An 18,423-nucleotide genomic window follows, 5' to 3' on the forward strand; every position below is an offset into this window, starting at 1 on the left:
GAAACTAACGAACACCAACAGAAAATGAAACAAAGTGTTCACACTTCCCAGGTCAGTAAAGGTCACTTAGGAATGAATATGTATGTATGTATTCCTATTGGCTGGCTGTGCTCTTATCTATTGATGTTACCAATATGGTTGGGGGGATGTGAAATGGAAACAGTTGGAAGCTTGACAAAAAAAGTAATGTAATGATCAGCACTCACGTGACTAGAACTTGTTTGTTTATTATTTTTGTTAGCAGGCACCTGAAATGCTAGTGCATGTTGAATTTGCCAATCACTGTGCATTTTAGAAAGGTGGTCCTGGCTGGAACTGTACACAGTTCAAATATATGTAATTGATTGTTGGTAAGTGTATTTTTTAAGTAGCCACACTGGCACCAGTATGTTTACTTTTCCTCCTACTTAACTCACTAGCTCAGCTTTGTAAGAAGGGCTTCTCTGCTTGTGTGTTGTTTTTGTTTGGTGTGAGGAGAGCAGAAACATCAGATCTTTATTCAATCTACTACAGTCATCTCTTACAGTGCCCTATCCCTATTAATACCAGGAGTGTTGTGATCTTCCTGCACACAGTGCCCTAACCCTGATACCAGTCTGAGACAGCTCCCTCCCTGCATTACTAGTGAGAGGCTGGCTTCACAGACAGGGGGGAGCTGCCTGACCCTCACTCCTGACTTCCCCCATGTCCCAGCTAGTGAATGGTGTGTGGGTGAGGGGGGGGGGAGGATGGTGAAGTCTGAGACAGCTCCCTCCCTGCATTACTAGTGAGAGGCTGGCTTCACAGACAGGGGGGAGCTGCCTGACCCTCACTCCTGACTTCCCCCATGTCCCAGCTAGTGAATGGTGTGTGGGTGAGGGGGGGGGGGGGAGGATGGTGAAGTCTGAGACAGCTCCCTCCCTGCATTACTAGTGAGAGGCTGGCTTCGCAGACAGGGGGGAGCTGCCTGACCCTCACTCCTGACTTCCCCCATGTCCCAGCTAGTGAATGGTGTGTGGGTGAGGGGGGGGGGGAGGATGGTGAAGTCTGAGACAGCTCCCTCCCTGCATTACTAGTGAGAGGCTGGCTTCACAGACAGGGGGGAGCTGCCTGACCCTCACTCCTGACTTCCCCCATGTCCCAGCTAGTGAATGGTGTGTGGGTGAGGGGGGGGGGGAGGATGGTGAAGTCTGAGACAGCTCCCTCCCTGCATTACTAGTGAGAGGCTGGCTTCACAGACAGGGGGGAGCTGCCTGACCCTCACTCCTGACTTCCCCCATGTCCCAGCTAGTGAATGGTGTGTGGGTGAGGGGGGGGGGGGAGGATGGTGAAGTCTGAGACAGCTCCCTCCCTGCATTACTAGTGAGAGGCTGGCTTCACAGACAGGGGGGAGCTGCCTGTCCCTCACTCCTGACTTCCCCCATGTCCCAGCTAGTGAATGGTGTGTGGGTGAGGGGGGGGGGGGGTGGATGGTGAAGTCTGAGACAGCTCCCTCCCTGCATTACTAGTGAGAGGCTGGCTTCACAGACAGGGGGGAGCTGCCTGACCCTCACTCCTGACTTCCCCCATGTCCCAGCTAGTGAATGGTGTGTGGGTAAGGGGGGGGGGGAGGATGGTGAAGTCTGAGACAGCTCCCTCCCTGCATTACTAGTGAGAGGCTGGCTTCACAGACAGGGGGGAGCTGCCTGACCCTCACTCCTGACTTCCCCCATGTCCCAGCTAGTGAATGGTGTGTGGGTGAGGGGGGGGGGAGGATGGTGAAGTCTGAGACAGCTCCCTCCCTGCATTACTAGTGAGAGGCTGGCTTCGCAGACAGGGGGGAGCTGCCTGACCCTCACTCCTGACTTCCCCCATGTCCCAGCTAGTGAATGGTGTGTGGGTGAGGGGGGGGGGGATGGTGAAGTCTGAGACAGCTCCCTCCCTGCATTACTAGTGAGAGGCTGGCTTCACAGACAGGGGGGAGCTGCCTGACCCTCACTCCTGACTTCCCCCATGTCCCAGCTAGTGAATGGTGGGGGGGTGGGGGGGGGGGGGAGGATGGTGAAGTCTGAGACAGCTCCCTCCCTGCATTACTAGTGAGAGGCTGGCTTCACAGACAGGGGGGAGCTGCCTGACCCTCACTCCTGACTTCCCCCATGTCCCAGCTAGTGAATGGTGTGTGGGTGAGGGGGGGGGGGAGGATGGTGAAGTCTGAGACAGCTCCCTCCCTGCATTACTAGTGAGAGGCTGGCTTCACAGACAGGGGGGAGCTGCCTGACCCTCACTCCTGACTTCCCCCATGTCCCAGCTAGTGAATGGTGTGTGGGTGAGGGGGGGGGGGGAGGATGGTGAAGTCTGAGACAGCTCCCTCCCTGCATTACTAGTGAGAGGCTGGCTTCACAGACAGGGGGGAGCTGCCTGTCCCTCACTCCTGACTTCCCCCATGTCCCAGCTAGTGAATGGTGTGTGGGTGAGGGGGGGGGGGTGGATGGTGAAGTCTGAGACAGCTCCCTCCCTGCATTACTAGTGAGAGGCTGGCTTCACAGACAGGGGGGAGCTGCCTGACCCTCACTCCTGACTTCCCCCATGTCCCAGCTAGTGAATGGTGTGTGGGTAAGGGGGGGGGGGAGGATGGTGAAGTCTGAGACAGCTCCCTCCCTGCATTACTATTGAGAGGCTGGCTTCACAGACAGGGGGGAGCTGCCTGACCCTCACTCCTCCGGGGTATTGTGATCTTCCTGCACACAGTGCCCTATCCCTGATACCAGGGGTGTTGTGATCTTCCTGCATGCAGTGCCCTATCCCTATTAATACCAGGAGTGTTGTGATCTTCCTGCATGCAGTGCCCTATCCCTATTAATACCAGGAGTGTTGTGATCTTCCTGCATGCAGTGCCCTATCCCTGATATCGGGATGTGTGCAAGAAGATCACAACACCCCCGGTATCAGGAATAGGGCACTGTGTGCAGGAAGATCACAACACCCCCAGTATCAGGAATAGGGCACTGTGTGCAGGAAGATCACAACACCCCTGGTATTAGGGATAGGGCACTGTGTGCAGGAAGATCACAACACTCCTGGTATTAATAGGGATAGGGCACTGTGTGCAGGAAGATCACAATACCCCTGGTATCAGGGTTAGGGCACAAGTTCTAGTCACATTGACTGATCACATTACTTGTTTTGTCAAGCTACCAACTGTTTCCATTTCCCATCCCCCATATACTGTCAGTAGGAAACTTGGTAACATGAATAAATAAGAGGGCAGCCAATAGGAATACATATTCATTCCTAAACTGACCTTAACTGACCTGAAAAGTGTCAAATTGTATCATTTTCAGTTAGTGCGCACTAACTCCCAGTTAGTGCGCACTAACTCCCGTTAGTGCGCACTAACTCGAGTTAGTGCGCACTAATCGGAAAAAACGATTTTTAACGATTTTTTAACTAAAAAATCGTGCCTAAGACGATTTTCTTGCCCTGCCACACGATTTCTATCGTTAAGACGATATGGAAAACGATTCACATCCCTACTTCTTAGTTACTACTTTTCCACTTCCCAGCAAAATGTCAGATACTCATAAAATTTCTGCCCCAATATTTTCATGACACACACCTCGCAGTCATCATGTAGGACTCCACACCAATATTTCTTTATAATGCAATGCACCGTTGATCATATGAGTGAATTGAATATGCTTTTATGATAAAGAACATGTATGTGCATTTGTTTAAAAAGTCCCATTTCATTCCACCATCTCATGTTCCCTACATCCTCCAGTCTTTAAGCCTATTTGCAATCCCTTTTTAACTTCAACATCTTCCAGTTCATTGTTGCAAGCACAAAAATAGCACACACAGGACACTTTGACAATTGACAGATCTCCTGTGTCTTCATTTTCTCCAGTCAGCAAGGATGCGTCAGTGAAATATAACATAAAATGTTTACAAGATTGAAAAAGCCGTTATAAAAAGATTTAGGCCGGGATTTTCTAAAATCGCAGGCCTTAGTGAATCGCGTGGTACCAGGGGGCGAAGCGGGGGGCAGGCCTGCGAAAGCCGGCAGCGATAGCACCACCACGGTGCTATCGCTGCTGGCTTTCACAAACCAATAGCGCCACTGTGAAAGGTGGTGCTATTGGGCGCATTACTGGCATCAATAAGGGGCCTTACCTTTTCGCCGTCAATGATGTCTTCACCGTGTCCACCCCGGTGCCACCCCAACTCCTCCCCTTCTGGTGCTGACTTTGCCTCGACTCCGCCCCGATCTAGCTATCACATGCGAAAAATCGCATGCGAAAGCTATAGAAAATGACCCCCTCACTTTGCTTTCTGTCGTAATACAAACAAAAATAAAAAAACCACGCTTTTAACTCTGTTACTGTAGGTGAACTATTTTCTTCTTCTAGTTTGTTAAAATAATCCATCATCTCAGCATCCACCACTGCAAGTCCAATTCCATGTTCATACAATTTAAACTGCTATCATTGTTCTCTATGGTCATTGCTGGATCTGCATTTTCTCAGTCCACTTCATTATCTAACATTTCTTAGGAATCAGACAATGTTTACATCAATAGCATCTCGTTTACCTCTGCATCAAACAGCCTTTCTTCACAGTCTCCTTCAACAATGGTAATGCATTTTGGAACTTCAATCAAAATTCCTAAAGCCAGGTACCCATCAACTCTGCATAGAAGATAAGGTCTCTAAGAACATGGTGGAGCTTATACCCCTTTTTTACAACAATGGGCTGTTCCCTTCTTTCTATTGCCTGTCTTTGAGGGATTTCATAGTAAGCCACATTTTCTAAGTCCAATTTGTTATTGGCCATTTCTTAGGAGTCAAACAATTTTTGTGCCAAACAGCATCTCATCTATCTCTGCATCAGACTGCCCTTCATCATGTTCTCCTTTGGAATTGAGCATAAGAACATAAGAAATTGCCATACTGGTGTCAGACCAAGGATCCATCAAGCCCAGCATCCTATTTCCAACAGTGGCCAATCCAGGCTACAAGTACCTGGCAAGTACCCAAAAACTAAGTAGATCCCACTCTACTGATGCTAGTAATAACAGTGGCTATTTTCTAAGTCAACTTGATTAATAGCAGGGAATAGACATCTCCTCCAAGAACTTATCCAAACCTTTTTTAAAACCAGCTACACTAACTGCCCTAACCACATCCCCTGGCAACAAATTCCAGAGTTTAATTGTGTGTTGAGTGAAAAAGAATTTTCTCTGATTAGTTTTAAATGTACTACATGCTAACTTCATGGAATGCCCCTTAGTCCTTTTATTATCCGAAAGAGTAAACATCAGATTCACATTTACTCATTCTAGACCTCTCATGATTTTAAAGACCTATATCATATCCCCCCCCAACCATCTCTTCTCCAAGCTGAACAGCATTAACCTCTTTAGTCTTTCCTCATAGGGGAGCTGTTCCATCCCCTTTATCATTTTGGTTGCCCTTCTCTGAACCTTCTCCATCGCAACTATATCTTTCTTGAGATGCGGCGACGAGAATTGTACACAGTATTCAAGGTGTGGTCTCACCATAGAGCAATACAGAATTATTAAAACATCCTCTGATTTATTCACCATTCTCTTCCTAATAATTCCTAACATTCTGTTTGTTTTTTTGACTGCCACAGCACACTGAGCTGACGATTTCAAGGTATCCACTATGATGCCAACTGCCAAGATCTCTTTCCTGGGCGGTAGCTCCTAATATGGAACCTAACATCGTGTAACTAAAGCATGAGTTATTTTTCCCTATATGCATCACCTTGCACTTATCCACATTAAATTTCATCTGCTATTTGAATGCCCAATTTTCCAGTCTTACAAGGTCCTCCTGCAATTTGTCACAATCCGCTTGTGATTTAACTACTCTGAATAATTTTGTATCATCTGCAAAATTGATTACCTCTCTTGTCGTATTCCTTTCCAGATCATTTATAAATATATTGAAAAGCATGGGTCCTAGTACAGATCCTTCAGGCACTCCACTGTATACTCTTTTCCACTGAGAAAATTGTACATTTAATCCTACTCTCTGTTTCCTGTCTTTTAACCAGTTTGTAATCCATGAAAGGACATCGCCACCTATCCCATGAGTTTTCACTTTTCTTAGAAGCCTCTCATGAAGATCTTTGTCAAATGCCTTCTGAAAATCCAAATACACTATATCTACCAGTCCACCTATATCTACATGTTTCTTAACCCCTTCAAAAAAGTGAAGCAGATTTGTGAGACAAGACTTGCCGTGGGTAAAGCCATACTGACTTTGTTCCACAAAACCATGTCTTTCTATATGTGCTGTGATTTTGATCTTTAGAACACTTTTTTCACTATTTTTCCTGGCACTGAAGTCATGCTAACCGGTCTATAGTTTCCCCTGGAGCCCTTTTTAATTATTGGGGTTACATTAGCCACCCTCCAGCCTTCAGGAACAATGGATGATTTTAATGATAGGTTACAAATTTTAACTAATAGATCTGAAATTTCATTTTTTAGTTCCTTCAGAACCCTGGGGTATATACCATCTGGTCCAGGTGATTTACTACTCTTTAGTTTGTCAATCTGGCCTACCACATCTTCTAGGTTCACCGTGATTTGGTTCAGTTCATCTGAATCATTACCCATGAAAACCTTCTCTGGAAAAGGTATCTCCCCAATATCCTCTTCAGTAAACACTGACGCAAAGAAATCTAATTACACTGGACTACATTTGAAAAAAAGTTTTCTGCTGACCTAATTATTTTTGCTGATTTTACCCAAATGAAAGGTGCTGATTCCAAATATGAAGTCAAAAAATATGCAATATGTCAAACTTTTTCACAAATGAGAAATTTTGATTAAAGATTATAAAGTTGAATATCAAGGGTAATAAGAAGTTCTGAAGAAGCAATAGAACGTAATATATTTGTTTAATGCAAAAAACGAGTCTATCATCTAACCAAGAGAGCAATAGTTGTGTAAATTTTAATTGTTAGGGAGACATTTTCTCTTTTTGGATGCTCTGGAATAGTTATGATCAGGGTTGTCACACTGTAAACTCCAGCAGTAGTCTGCCATCATGTTTGTGTCTTATAGCTGAGGGGAGATTTGGGTACTGGATGGAAGATTTTGTCTTTGTGTTCATGCCTTTAATAATTACCATGCAGCAGTAGCAGTCATCAACATAGTTTTGGGGCTCTCGCCACACCATTGGAACTCCGAAGCTGAGATTTTTTTCTCTGACCTTTAGTCCACTGTCTCAGATTTTCAACACATGTCCTGCACACGGTGGGGTAGATTTTATAAATTTACGCGCGCACGTACTTTTGTTCGTGCACCAGGCGCGAACAAAAGTACGCTGGATTTTATAAGATACGCGCGTAGCTGCACGTATCTTATAAAATCCGGGGTCGGCGCGCGCTGCTTGTTCCCTCCGAGGCCGCTCCGAAATCGGAACGGCCTCGGAGGGAACTTTCCTTCCACCTCCCCTCACCTTCCCCTCCCTTCCCCTACCTAACCGACCCCCCCCCCCGACCCTATCTAAACCCCCTCCTACCTTTGTTGGCAGATTTACGCCTGCCAAAAGCAGGCGTAAATCTGCGCGAGCCAGCGGGCTGCTGGCGCACCATCACACAACCCGGGGACTGGTCCGGAGGCCTCGATCATGCCCCCGGGCCGGCATCACGCCCCCGACACGCCTCCCGCCCGCCCCGAAATTTGTGCCGCCCACCTGACATGTCCCAGACACGCCCCCTTTGCAAAGCCCTGGGACTTACACTCGTCCTGGGGCTTGTGCGCGCCGCCGAGTCTATGCAAAATAGCCTTGGCACGCGCAGGGGGGGTTTGGGGTAGGTTTTCGGGGGGTATGCGCGTATCTTACGCACGTACCCCTTTGAAAATCTACCCCTTTATGTGGTGCCCACTTTATGTGGTGCCCAAGGTTTGTCCTGTTTAACCCTGAAATATGCATGATAAGCTTTTCGTACAAATTCAGATATATTTATCCTTTGTTTGGATGTTGTAAACAACCACAAATGTAACAGAATATATCAGGATCATTCCGGCACCAACCACGAACTATTTTGAGTGTTGGATGACATATTCAACAAAAACAGATTTAACACTGAGTTAAATTTGCTGCGACTTCTAAGCCTCTTGAACGACTGAATGCTGCCGTCGGTTTTCACGCTACTTATATAGCCATAAAATGCCGACGTCAGCAGTTCTAAACTGTTTAATAAGCAGTCTTCCTATTGGTTATACCAATTGCATATTCAGCATGTCTTTCTGTGCATTAATTATCTTTTTGCGTATTCAGCATATCTAAATAATAATGTTACATTATTGCTATAAGAGTTTATGAATAGACAGCGTTTTGCGGAAAAAATGGATGTAACTGGAGGAAACGGATGTGATTTTTGGATTCAGCACACTAAAATACATAAAGTATCTTATAGTCAGCAAAATTGATGTAGACCTGTGTTTTAGGATAATATTCCTGTCTATTGGTCTGAAAGCTTTTTAGAACTCTGCCAAATTTAGCATTTTACATATTTAACATTTTGGAATTCCATCCAAAGTAAAAGTCTGCATGAGCACACTTCCTAAGTGTTATCTTATTGGCTAGTGTAATATTGTTTTATCTTAGACCTTGTTCTTTCTAAAACTAGATATTTAGCCATTACTTTTCAATATTTTTCTTTCAATTAAAACATACCCAAGTTCTGCAGGAAAGAAAACCTGATGAGCCACATCAAGAAAAGGTTATGAAAGTAAATGTTAATGCATTTTTACACAGAAGTAGAATAAAGACTGATTTATAAAATTATTTCTATGAGGAAAATAAGACTCCGTGGGGATCTCTTCATTAAACTGACAAATACTGCACCAAAGCATGTGGTATACTGCAAAAGCATGATATGATAAAAATCTGAAATTTTTGCTATATTCAATAGAATTAGCTATGTACTTGTACTACTAATACTACTTTGCATTTCTATAATGCTGCTATTAGACATATACTTTGCAGTACAGATACACATTAGGAGCAGTACTTATTCTATGGAGTTTATAATCTAGTCAGGACACACAGAAAAGGCAAATAGGTTTCAGGAAATGCATTTATTAACTAAACATGGTTATAAAAAAGGTTATGATTAGGAAAAGCCAGGGTTTAACATTTAAAAGCAATCTCAATATTTCCCACTCAGAAGCTTCCAGTTATTAATAAGGTCTATTATCTGTCACAAGATAGGAATGAAGTAATTGTTTCTATCCCTTCACTTGATTTATCCTCTGTAGGAAGGGTGTTGATTATTAGAGTTCCTCCAGATCCCAAGAGCTTGCATGTACTAATGCTATCTTGTTAGCCATCCGTGCTTGTGAAAGTAATAAGGAATGTATCCTGAAGTTTTTTTTTAACTTCAGAAGTCCTTTTTGGGTCAAAACTAGCTATTTTTCCCGATTGTCTAGAGCAATTCAAACTAGCTGAAAAGTATTTCTTCAAAAACGACAGAGTGTTGTTGCTTGGTGTTAGTTTTCAGTTAAGATTTCCATGTAAATGTCATGTTGAGATGTCTAGCAATAAATTTATTTTTTATGATCCTAAAAATTTAGAACATTTTTTCAGGATAAGGAAGCAGTTCAATAAGTTGAAGGTGATTTGGTTTATAGCCAGGGAGATTTTTCCTCTAGTAATTTCTTTTGTGCTCCCCCTTGAGGTGGTCTATAAACAGATAAATTATTATTATTCTAAATTAGATTGTTTCTTTTGAATGATATGATTGCAAATATTCTGTTTGGTTTTTCTTTGCCTTTACTTTTTTATTTTCTTTGTAAATTGAAAAATGACAAATTTTATTTTTTTTTTAAAAACAATCTCAAAAATATCACATCAAGGCCATATGATGCACTAGTAAAAGGTGGCTACTTCTTTGGCTAGCTCTTTTACCCCCTAATAGGGCTCAATTTGCTCAGAAAAGGCTGATAAAGGGTCTAAGAAGTCAATTACTATACACCGAGGTGAGCAGGTACTATGGCTGAAAAGATCAAGCAGGAAAACTACAACTGACAAAACAGCCTTGGAAGACATGGCATCTGAGGATGAGGATAATATAGAAACACCTCACACAATTCATACAGTTGTGGCTGACTAGGTTATAAGAAAATAATACTAGAAAGAATGTGGCACTATCAATGTTTATTGTTACAAGAAATAGGACATATATTGTAAAAATAACTAAAACAAACCGAGGCATACAATAGCTGAGTACTTTTACAGCAACAGATGTAAAAACTGAATCAAATGACACAGGATCCTCTAAACAATCTCTCTTAATAAATTATTTCAAAAATAATTTGCATAGTCAACATGTTTCGCATAGCTGCGTCAGGATAATTTACATGTACCTAGCTAATAGTATTGTACATAAAAAATCTTGCCAAATAGACCCTGCATTAATATGAACTTGTTTGAACAATTTCACTTGAATTCTCACACTTCCCAAACAAATATAATCATTCAATAAGCAATGTCCTTCACATTCAATCATCTAAGGCAAACCTAATATGTTTCCCGAACTTTCTCAGATCAAAGTTCCATGTAGATACAGAGGCATTTACATCTTTTTCACCAACTTGGCCTCAGTTATCAATGGAATTTCATATAGTTAAACATATGAATCACTGCTTGGAATTTCCACCATGACTTATGCTCTGAAAAAGCTATTATATAAATAGAAAAGTTCAAAATCATGAAACTGTTGTAAAACGAGCCTCACTCACTCTACCAAAAGTAATACTTACTTTGCCTGGTGTGAAGCATTCCTAAACTCTTTCAATATGATGTTATCTAAGAATACAGACGTATTGCATCTTAATACCAGCTTCTCCCCTATTTTCTTTATGATTTCAAAAATTCACTATATAGCGTAGATCATTGCTATATCATTTCTAAAAATAGGCTTTATGGCAGCAAGATCTTTGGTCAGACAGACTTCTTATGAATTCGGCACTTTAATATAATCTTGTTAAAACTCTACAAACAAACAACATTTAAAATGCTAATGCCACATCTTTTCTGAATATTCTCTCATTAAATCTAGTGCGTTATGCCTTATTTGTTTAATGTCGGCAAAGATTTTTACTGTCTCACTAGCGACAACTCTGCTGTTCAGCGTCCTCCATTGTGACGCTGTGACGTATTACAATTTGAACGTGTTCTTATACTAAAAGCACCGTCAGTAAACATAACGATGCACATGTGCTGGAGGCACGTAGCGCAAACAACCAGTCAGCTCAATTTCAAAAGGGCTAATTTAAACAGCTCAAACATGAACGTGCTACGAACATTAGAATATAAGTCACAGATCATTATTTCAAAATTTAAACTTTATTTATGTTACCTCTTCAAAATCTGGTATTTATGACTCACAAGAATAGGTTCCACTCTACGTTATTGTTCAACCCATTGGCTTCAACACTGCTTCGTTTATAGATCCACCTCTGTTCTAGACGACATCATTTTAAATTGCGGTTGCCTCCTCTAGGATGTTGGACCACATTATCTAAAACTATGCATTACAGTTCCTGAAACTTATGACCTGAATATGACAGGATGTCCAGATATAAGGTTAACTTCACTAAATCTGAAGTATTTCCTATAGGGATGGCATTAGATAGAAAGATACTGGGTTGTTTCTCTCACTTTGAAAAAGCTAAGGACATGGTTACCTATTTAAAGTATATGTGTGCCCAGAGACCTCTCAGACCTTTATAGAACTAATGTTGCACCAATGATCAGCAGAATACAGGGGGATCTGTGGGACTGGGATGATCCCTTTGTGTCTTGGGCAGGCAAAACAGGTGCACTGGAAATGAATATACTTCTTTCAGCATGTTTTCTGCTACCTGCCTGATAGCTTTTTCGCTAATCTCAATACCATGATATCTAGGTTTTATCTGTCATAGCAAATGCCCCTGTATCAAAATGCGTACCCTGTGGCAGCCAAAGAATAAAGATGGAATGGATCTCCCAAACTTGCAGGTTTATTACTGGGCTACCTGGCTGCAGAGAGCCGATGGCATGGTTACGTAAGGATGCCCACACGCCATGGTATGTACTGGAGGCACAGCAGGCTGAGGGGGTGGATCTTTCTTACCGTTGCAGCTGCAAACATCCCCGATGGCCAGGTGGGTGGGATGTGCAAGTCTCCTCATAGCTTACTCACTGACGCTGTGGAGGAGAGTGGGCAAGAGTCTCAGAAACCCTTTGGGGATGACGCCCCCACTTTATCCTTTGAGGGGCAATGCTTCCCTGTTCGTTTATACTTGCAGCGGAGATGCGGACGTGGGTCTGAAAATTGTGGGGCAGCGATGGGAAAAGGAGATAATTTACTACAACTCCTTTTCGGACCTCCACTTTGAGTATGGGGTTGGTTTTTAACAGGAGGTTGTTGGAGGTGCTTAGGCATCCCATCGCTGATTGAAAAGGCACTTCTTCAGGAAGATATTTCCAGATGATGTATCTTCCAACTTTATAAAGCTATCCTTGGATGTATAATTGCCCAAGAACCCCCTCTTCCTTGCATTACACAATGGAATAGGAGCCTTGCATTAATCCTGGATGAGGCAGACTGAAGACAGATCGGGAGGGCTGCTCACAAGAATGTGATTTGCAGACAGAGGGTGGAATTGATGGTGAAACTCCTACACCACAATTACACTCTTTTCTCTCCCTGGTCTTCCAGGTTATGCTGGAGGGTATGTGGCTTGGAGGGATCTTATTGTCATATGTGATGGCCCATGGTGGCAAGCTTCTGGAGGAGTATTAGTGAGTTAATATCCAAAATCTTGGGTGGAGCTCTCTCTTTGACACCAGAGCTATCCTTTTTTTGGGAGATCAACAGCTGATCACCTCCAAGAGGATCCTGGCTGACCAACGGCTCCATATGGGTAGATTCACTATTGCGCTATTATGGAAATCAGTTCCTTCCCTGGAGGCATGACATTAGCAAATATAAGAGAAGCTAACTTTTATGTTGAAGCATAATATGACAAGATCTAGAAAAGTTTTTGGGAGCTCTCAGACAGAATAGGAGGATAATCACCCCTGCAGGTATGTTGATGGGGGCTCACCATTCTTATTTCTGTGCTGCTTTTCTTTGTAGAATATCCTTATTAGATGTTTAATGCCTAGAGAGAATGTCTGTAATATGTTAAGCTGTATCGTTGATTACATAGGTTAATGGCTGTAACTCGTGTGGTGCTGTTCTGCTGTGATTAAAATGAACAGTTTAAAAAAAATAATGAAAATAATTTACTTAGAAGGAGCAGGTCCAGCCAGAGTTGGCAACATAATCTATATCCCAGTACAATTTCTTCCCCAGAAAGTCCTAGTAAGGCACCTACAGATGTAGAAAAACAAGGCACTCGCCCGCTCTCCCGCGACTTTTACTGAATTGGCCCGTGTGTGAGCTATCTTCAGATATAAGGTCATTTGCGTGATTCAAGATGAAATTTGCAGAACTAAAGCTTTGGATTCCACTTTTACAGTGTAAAACTCCTGCAGCAGCAATAAATAAGAAATGTATTTATTTATCTGTGCAAATAAAGTATTTACAAACTGTTAATATACCACATGCTGCTGTAAGTTCCATCATAGCTGCTGGATGGAAAATCCAGGCTTCCTGCTTCATTCATTATACGTTCTTTATTAAGTTGGCTTTTGTTTGATTACTCAAAGCTTGGAACTGTGATGGATGTAGTGCAACAGTATCCAATCCATCTCTTTGTGCAACGTGTGAAGTTCACAAGTTGGAAAGTAAATTAAAATATAATATTTCCCTTTCTTACAAATCCTGAGACCTGATTCATTCCTAGGGTTTTAAGAGCTGCCCCCAGGCTCTGCAATCAGAGCCATCCGCTCCTTTCTGTCTTAGAAAAGAAGAAAACACTGCATGTTTTAAATCTGAAGAGGCTTTCATTAACATCACAGTACCTTTTATTGAAAGACAGCAATGTTGATATAGTTGGCTGCTAATGGGCGCACTACTATTTCAGCCAGAAAAGTATTTGCAAGAGAAGTGCCTTGTTTAATACTTTCGTCTCCTGATGCTGTGTTTCTATCAGGAATGAAAAGGGATCAATCATTAAGAAACAAAGGCACTTGAGATGCTTGTAATGGAGAGAACATCATCCCTACAAAGACATGTAACCAGTGAAGGACAGCAAATTACCAAAATCTATTGGGTTTGTGTTTAATCTGCTGTTAACCATAAATCACAAGGCACATGGAATTCTGCAAAGTTCTTGAATCTTACAAGTTTTCTTTTTTTTTAAATTTATTACACTTCTTGTTAGCTTATGCAAACAACTGATCCAGGCAAGTTATTTGGAGATTTGGCCCACCCCCACCTCATTTTCTTTTTATGCTACAAAAAAGATATTTTGGCCAGCTCAGAGAATATTTAACTCTGTGCCATGGAGATTTACTGCTGAGCATGATTTTCTGCACCCCTTGAAACTGGCAGAAGTGATCTCTAACTGCACAATTTAAAGATTTGCCACGTTTAAAGAAGTTATTTTTCAACGGATTAAGTAATGTAATAATACAATGACTGCAGGTCAAACTTCTTTAAATGAAAAGAACATTTAGATATCATGTAAATCTTATGCGGGTACATTATTTACTAAACAGCGCACAGTTTATTGTACAAGGAAATTTTGACACTTATCGCCAAAACATGAAAAAGGTTCATAAAAGTGATAATTCCTATGGGGTTTAGATGTGAGAAAAAATACTGAGGTTGGCAGGTATTTGGTTCAGTGTCACTGAGCTATTATACAACAGGAAACATTATAGGTGGGAGTGACCAGGCCAGGTGATACAGCAGTCGAGGCTCAATTCATTAAAACTTTAATGAATAAAGACTTGTTGGATGAGATGAGACTTTTCAGATCTTTTGTGTCTGAGTGGTAGGTCATCTTACAGTATGGATGGATAGACTATTCTAGTAAAAGGAGCTCAAATATGATCCAGATTCAAGGAGTCTGATTCTGGAAGATATATCGCATGAAGAGCCACGTTTAATTATAGTGTCAGACCACATTGATGGCGCTGTCTTGTCTGAGGTTCTGCATAGAGACCATGACCCTGTTATATCGGTGGATGTGATTTCTCTCAAAGTGTGGGGCTGTTCTTGACTGAGCATCAAAGTGACTGGCCCAGCCTTTTTACGTTATTACATCTCTATGCAACTAAATTGCTCGAATATTATCTAAAAAGAGTTAACAGTATTTGTAAGTTGTTGTTGGGGACCAGTAGTGGGAAAAATGTTTTAACAAACCTTCCCTGTTCATTAAAATACACTGGACTAAATAAACGTTTTGAAGGAAGAGCTCTATTTTAACGAAAAAAATAAAAGAGTCTAAAATAGGGATAGCTCACAAATTTGCAATATTTCAGCATACTGAGACAACATTGCAAAACTGGGATTCAGGAAATCTTAGTGATATGTGTCAATGTTACAACATCTACAACTATTGGTGTGAAGAAAGAAATATTTTCATTGCAGGAATACTTCCAGGAATATTCTGCAACATTTATATAGTCCCAAAACTATCTGCCTTAAACTTTATGGGGAGGATTTCCATGCAAACCACAAACATGGCAAAATTATTCAATTTCCAGTATTTTGCCACTTTAACTAAAAAGGAGGAGAAGACAAAAAGAGAGACTAAAGAGGTTTATTTGGAAATGCAGCACAATAATATGAATTTAGCCAATTTTATCTTTGTCAAAATTTTCTTACATTTTGAAAAATTCAGATGTGGCCATTTTATTGCAAATTTTTCCTAAAGGCGAAAATCCTGCTTTTTATTATCTTCATTGAAACAAAGAATATGGAATCAGATAGAAAGCAAAAGGCCCAGCTAGTCTGCCCATCTTCTCTAATTACTGCAATGCCACAGACCCAAATGATTTGTAGTTTCACTTTCTCTACCACATCCCCAAGGATTCACTATGCTTGTTCCATGCTATCTTGAATTCCAATACCATTTCTGTCCTACCATCTCCTCTGGGAGAATGTTCTAAGCATCTAAGCACCACCTTTTTTTGTGGAAAATTTTTTTTACATATACTTTGCCTGAAATGTTTTGTACTAAAAAAATGTTAAATTTGGTTCAGTCACATAATGGATTATTGGTATGGTATATAAGAAGTGAACAACTAAACAAGTCTGAAGCCTTTAGGGCCTTGTGCACACTTACTTTAAAAAACATGAAGACATTTTTTTTTAAGTAAATTGTTTTCAAAATTTCACCAGGAGTTCATTTAGAAAATGGCTATTAGTAATAGTATAACATGACATGCATATATAAAGGCTTTGGGCTTTTTTAAACCAACTTTAATATAACAAACGTCCTTTATAATAAATCTTTAAGGTGAAGAAGACTACAGATGTCAGAGATTGCTTCCTATACAGTATATACTAACTGTTTCCTTCAAAATGTGACTAATTATTCGGTTTGTGACATCAGGCTAAAAGGGAGTAGAATAAGAAGTCACATTAGAAAGTGTTCCTTCACAGAAAGGGTGACAGATGCATGGAACAAGCTTCCAGTGGAGGTGATGAAGACAAAAGCAGTAACACCATTCAAGAAGGAATGGAAGTAGCACAGAGGATCCTTAATTAATTAATTTATTTATTGAGTGTTTTATATACCGTCATTCCATGTGAGAGTCACTAGTTCACAATGGTGTACAGGTTTGACACTCATAGACGATGAGATGCGAACGAAGGCATACACACTGAAGAAAGTCTAAAACTGGTAAAGCACTCTAAAACTAGGGGATTACTTTAAAGATAGACACATACAGAGAATATGTTAAAGGAAGGGTTGAGACTAATGTAAAGATGCATTTTGTAATTGTAAAGATATAAGAAATGTAAGATGCAATTGTAAATGTAAGATGTATTTGTAAAGATGCAAGGAAAGTCAGAGATCAACTGAATCTATGGCACTGTAAAAGGAAGCAAATTAGGCAGATGAGATGAGCCTTAGTATCTTTTGTCTGACATTATGTTCTCTGTTTCTATGATATTTGGCCTCTTCTTTCTTTGTGTACGGATATTTTATTTGTTTAGATAAGGCTTTGATGTCTGTGTTTGCACTGACCAACCTATGGCAGCTTCCCACTTGCAAAAACGCAGTTCAGAATTCCTTTATTAGCCCTCCCTGAGTATTTTATGCCTGTGTTGCACTTCATGAGGTATCTTCCTGGTTGCCATCCATGACCTGATACTCTGCATCTGTGCTGTGTGTGCTGAATGATTTACACTTGTTGAAGCTCTTTCTACAAGCAGCTGCCTACCCAGATGCAGATTTTATTTCATCCATAAGATATTTTGCTGCCCTGTCATGATAATTCATGAGTGCACAGTTTTTAAAGGTGTTTTTTTCCCTTTCTGTGCCTAGAATAAAATTATTTTGAACATAAGGCATTGTGTTTGCTTATGAATTAGGTTCAACATCCTTTGAAAACTTTGGACATTTTTGCCACATCACAGCAAATTCACAACTTTTAGTAGCTTTTTAGAATAAGAACATAAAAACATAAGAAATACCATATGGGGTCAGAGGAAAGGTCCATCCAGCCCAGCATCCTGTTTCCAATGGCGGCCAATCCAGGTCTCATGTATGCAGTAGGATCCTAAAGAATAGATCCAATCTTTCTTGCTCATAACCAGTGATAAGCAATGGTTTTCCCAAGTCTGCATAGCTAACAATGATTTATGGACTTTTCCTCCAGGAACCCTTCCAAACCATTTCTAGTTCACGTAAAGAGTGATGTATGCAGGGATATATAGTTTTCCTGTTGTAAATGTTGATTGGGACATATAAACTTTTCTGAAAATGTGGTGCTATGACCGTAACTATGCTTTAAACTCAAAATCATCAGCACACTGCAGATCTGCTTGCCTTGCATCTGACTGTAACCCCTCAGACAGGGCACATAAAATGTGAGGGGGTATTGGATGCCTGTTTATTTATTTAGATTTTTTATATACCACTTTTTGGCATCTCAAAGTGTACATCAAAGCAGATTACATTCAAGTACTATAGGCATTTCCCTATCCCCACAGGGCTTACAATCTAATTTTTGTACCAGATGGTAAAGTGACTTGGCCAAGATCACAAGGAATGACACTGGGATTTGAACGATGGTTTCCCTGGGTCATAGCCCACTGCTCTAACCACTAGGCAACTCCTCCACTCTTAGGAGTTTAGGAGTCTAGCACCAATCTCATATTAAGGTTAATAGAGCATAAATGGGCAAGCAGATGGTGCAGTGTAGAGATGTGAATCGGACCCGGAATCGGTTCGGATTCCGGTTCCGATTCACATGTGGGGTTTTTTCATCGGGCCTGATCGCGGTTTTTTTTATTGGCTGCGCCCGA

This window comes from Rhinatrema bivittatum, chromosome 7, assembly GCF_901001135.1.
Source record: "Rhinatrema bivittatum chromosome 7, aRhiBiv1.1, whole genome shotgun sequence".
Taxonomy (NCBI): domain Eukaryota; kingdom Metazoa; phylum Chordata; class Amphibia; order Gymnophiona; family Rhinatrematidae; genus Rhinatrema; species Rhinatrema bivittatum.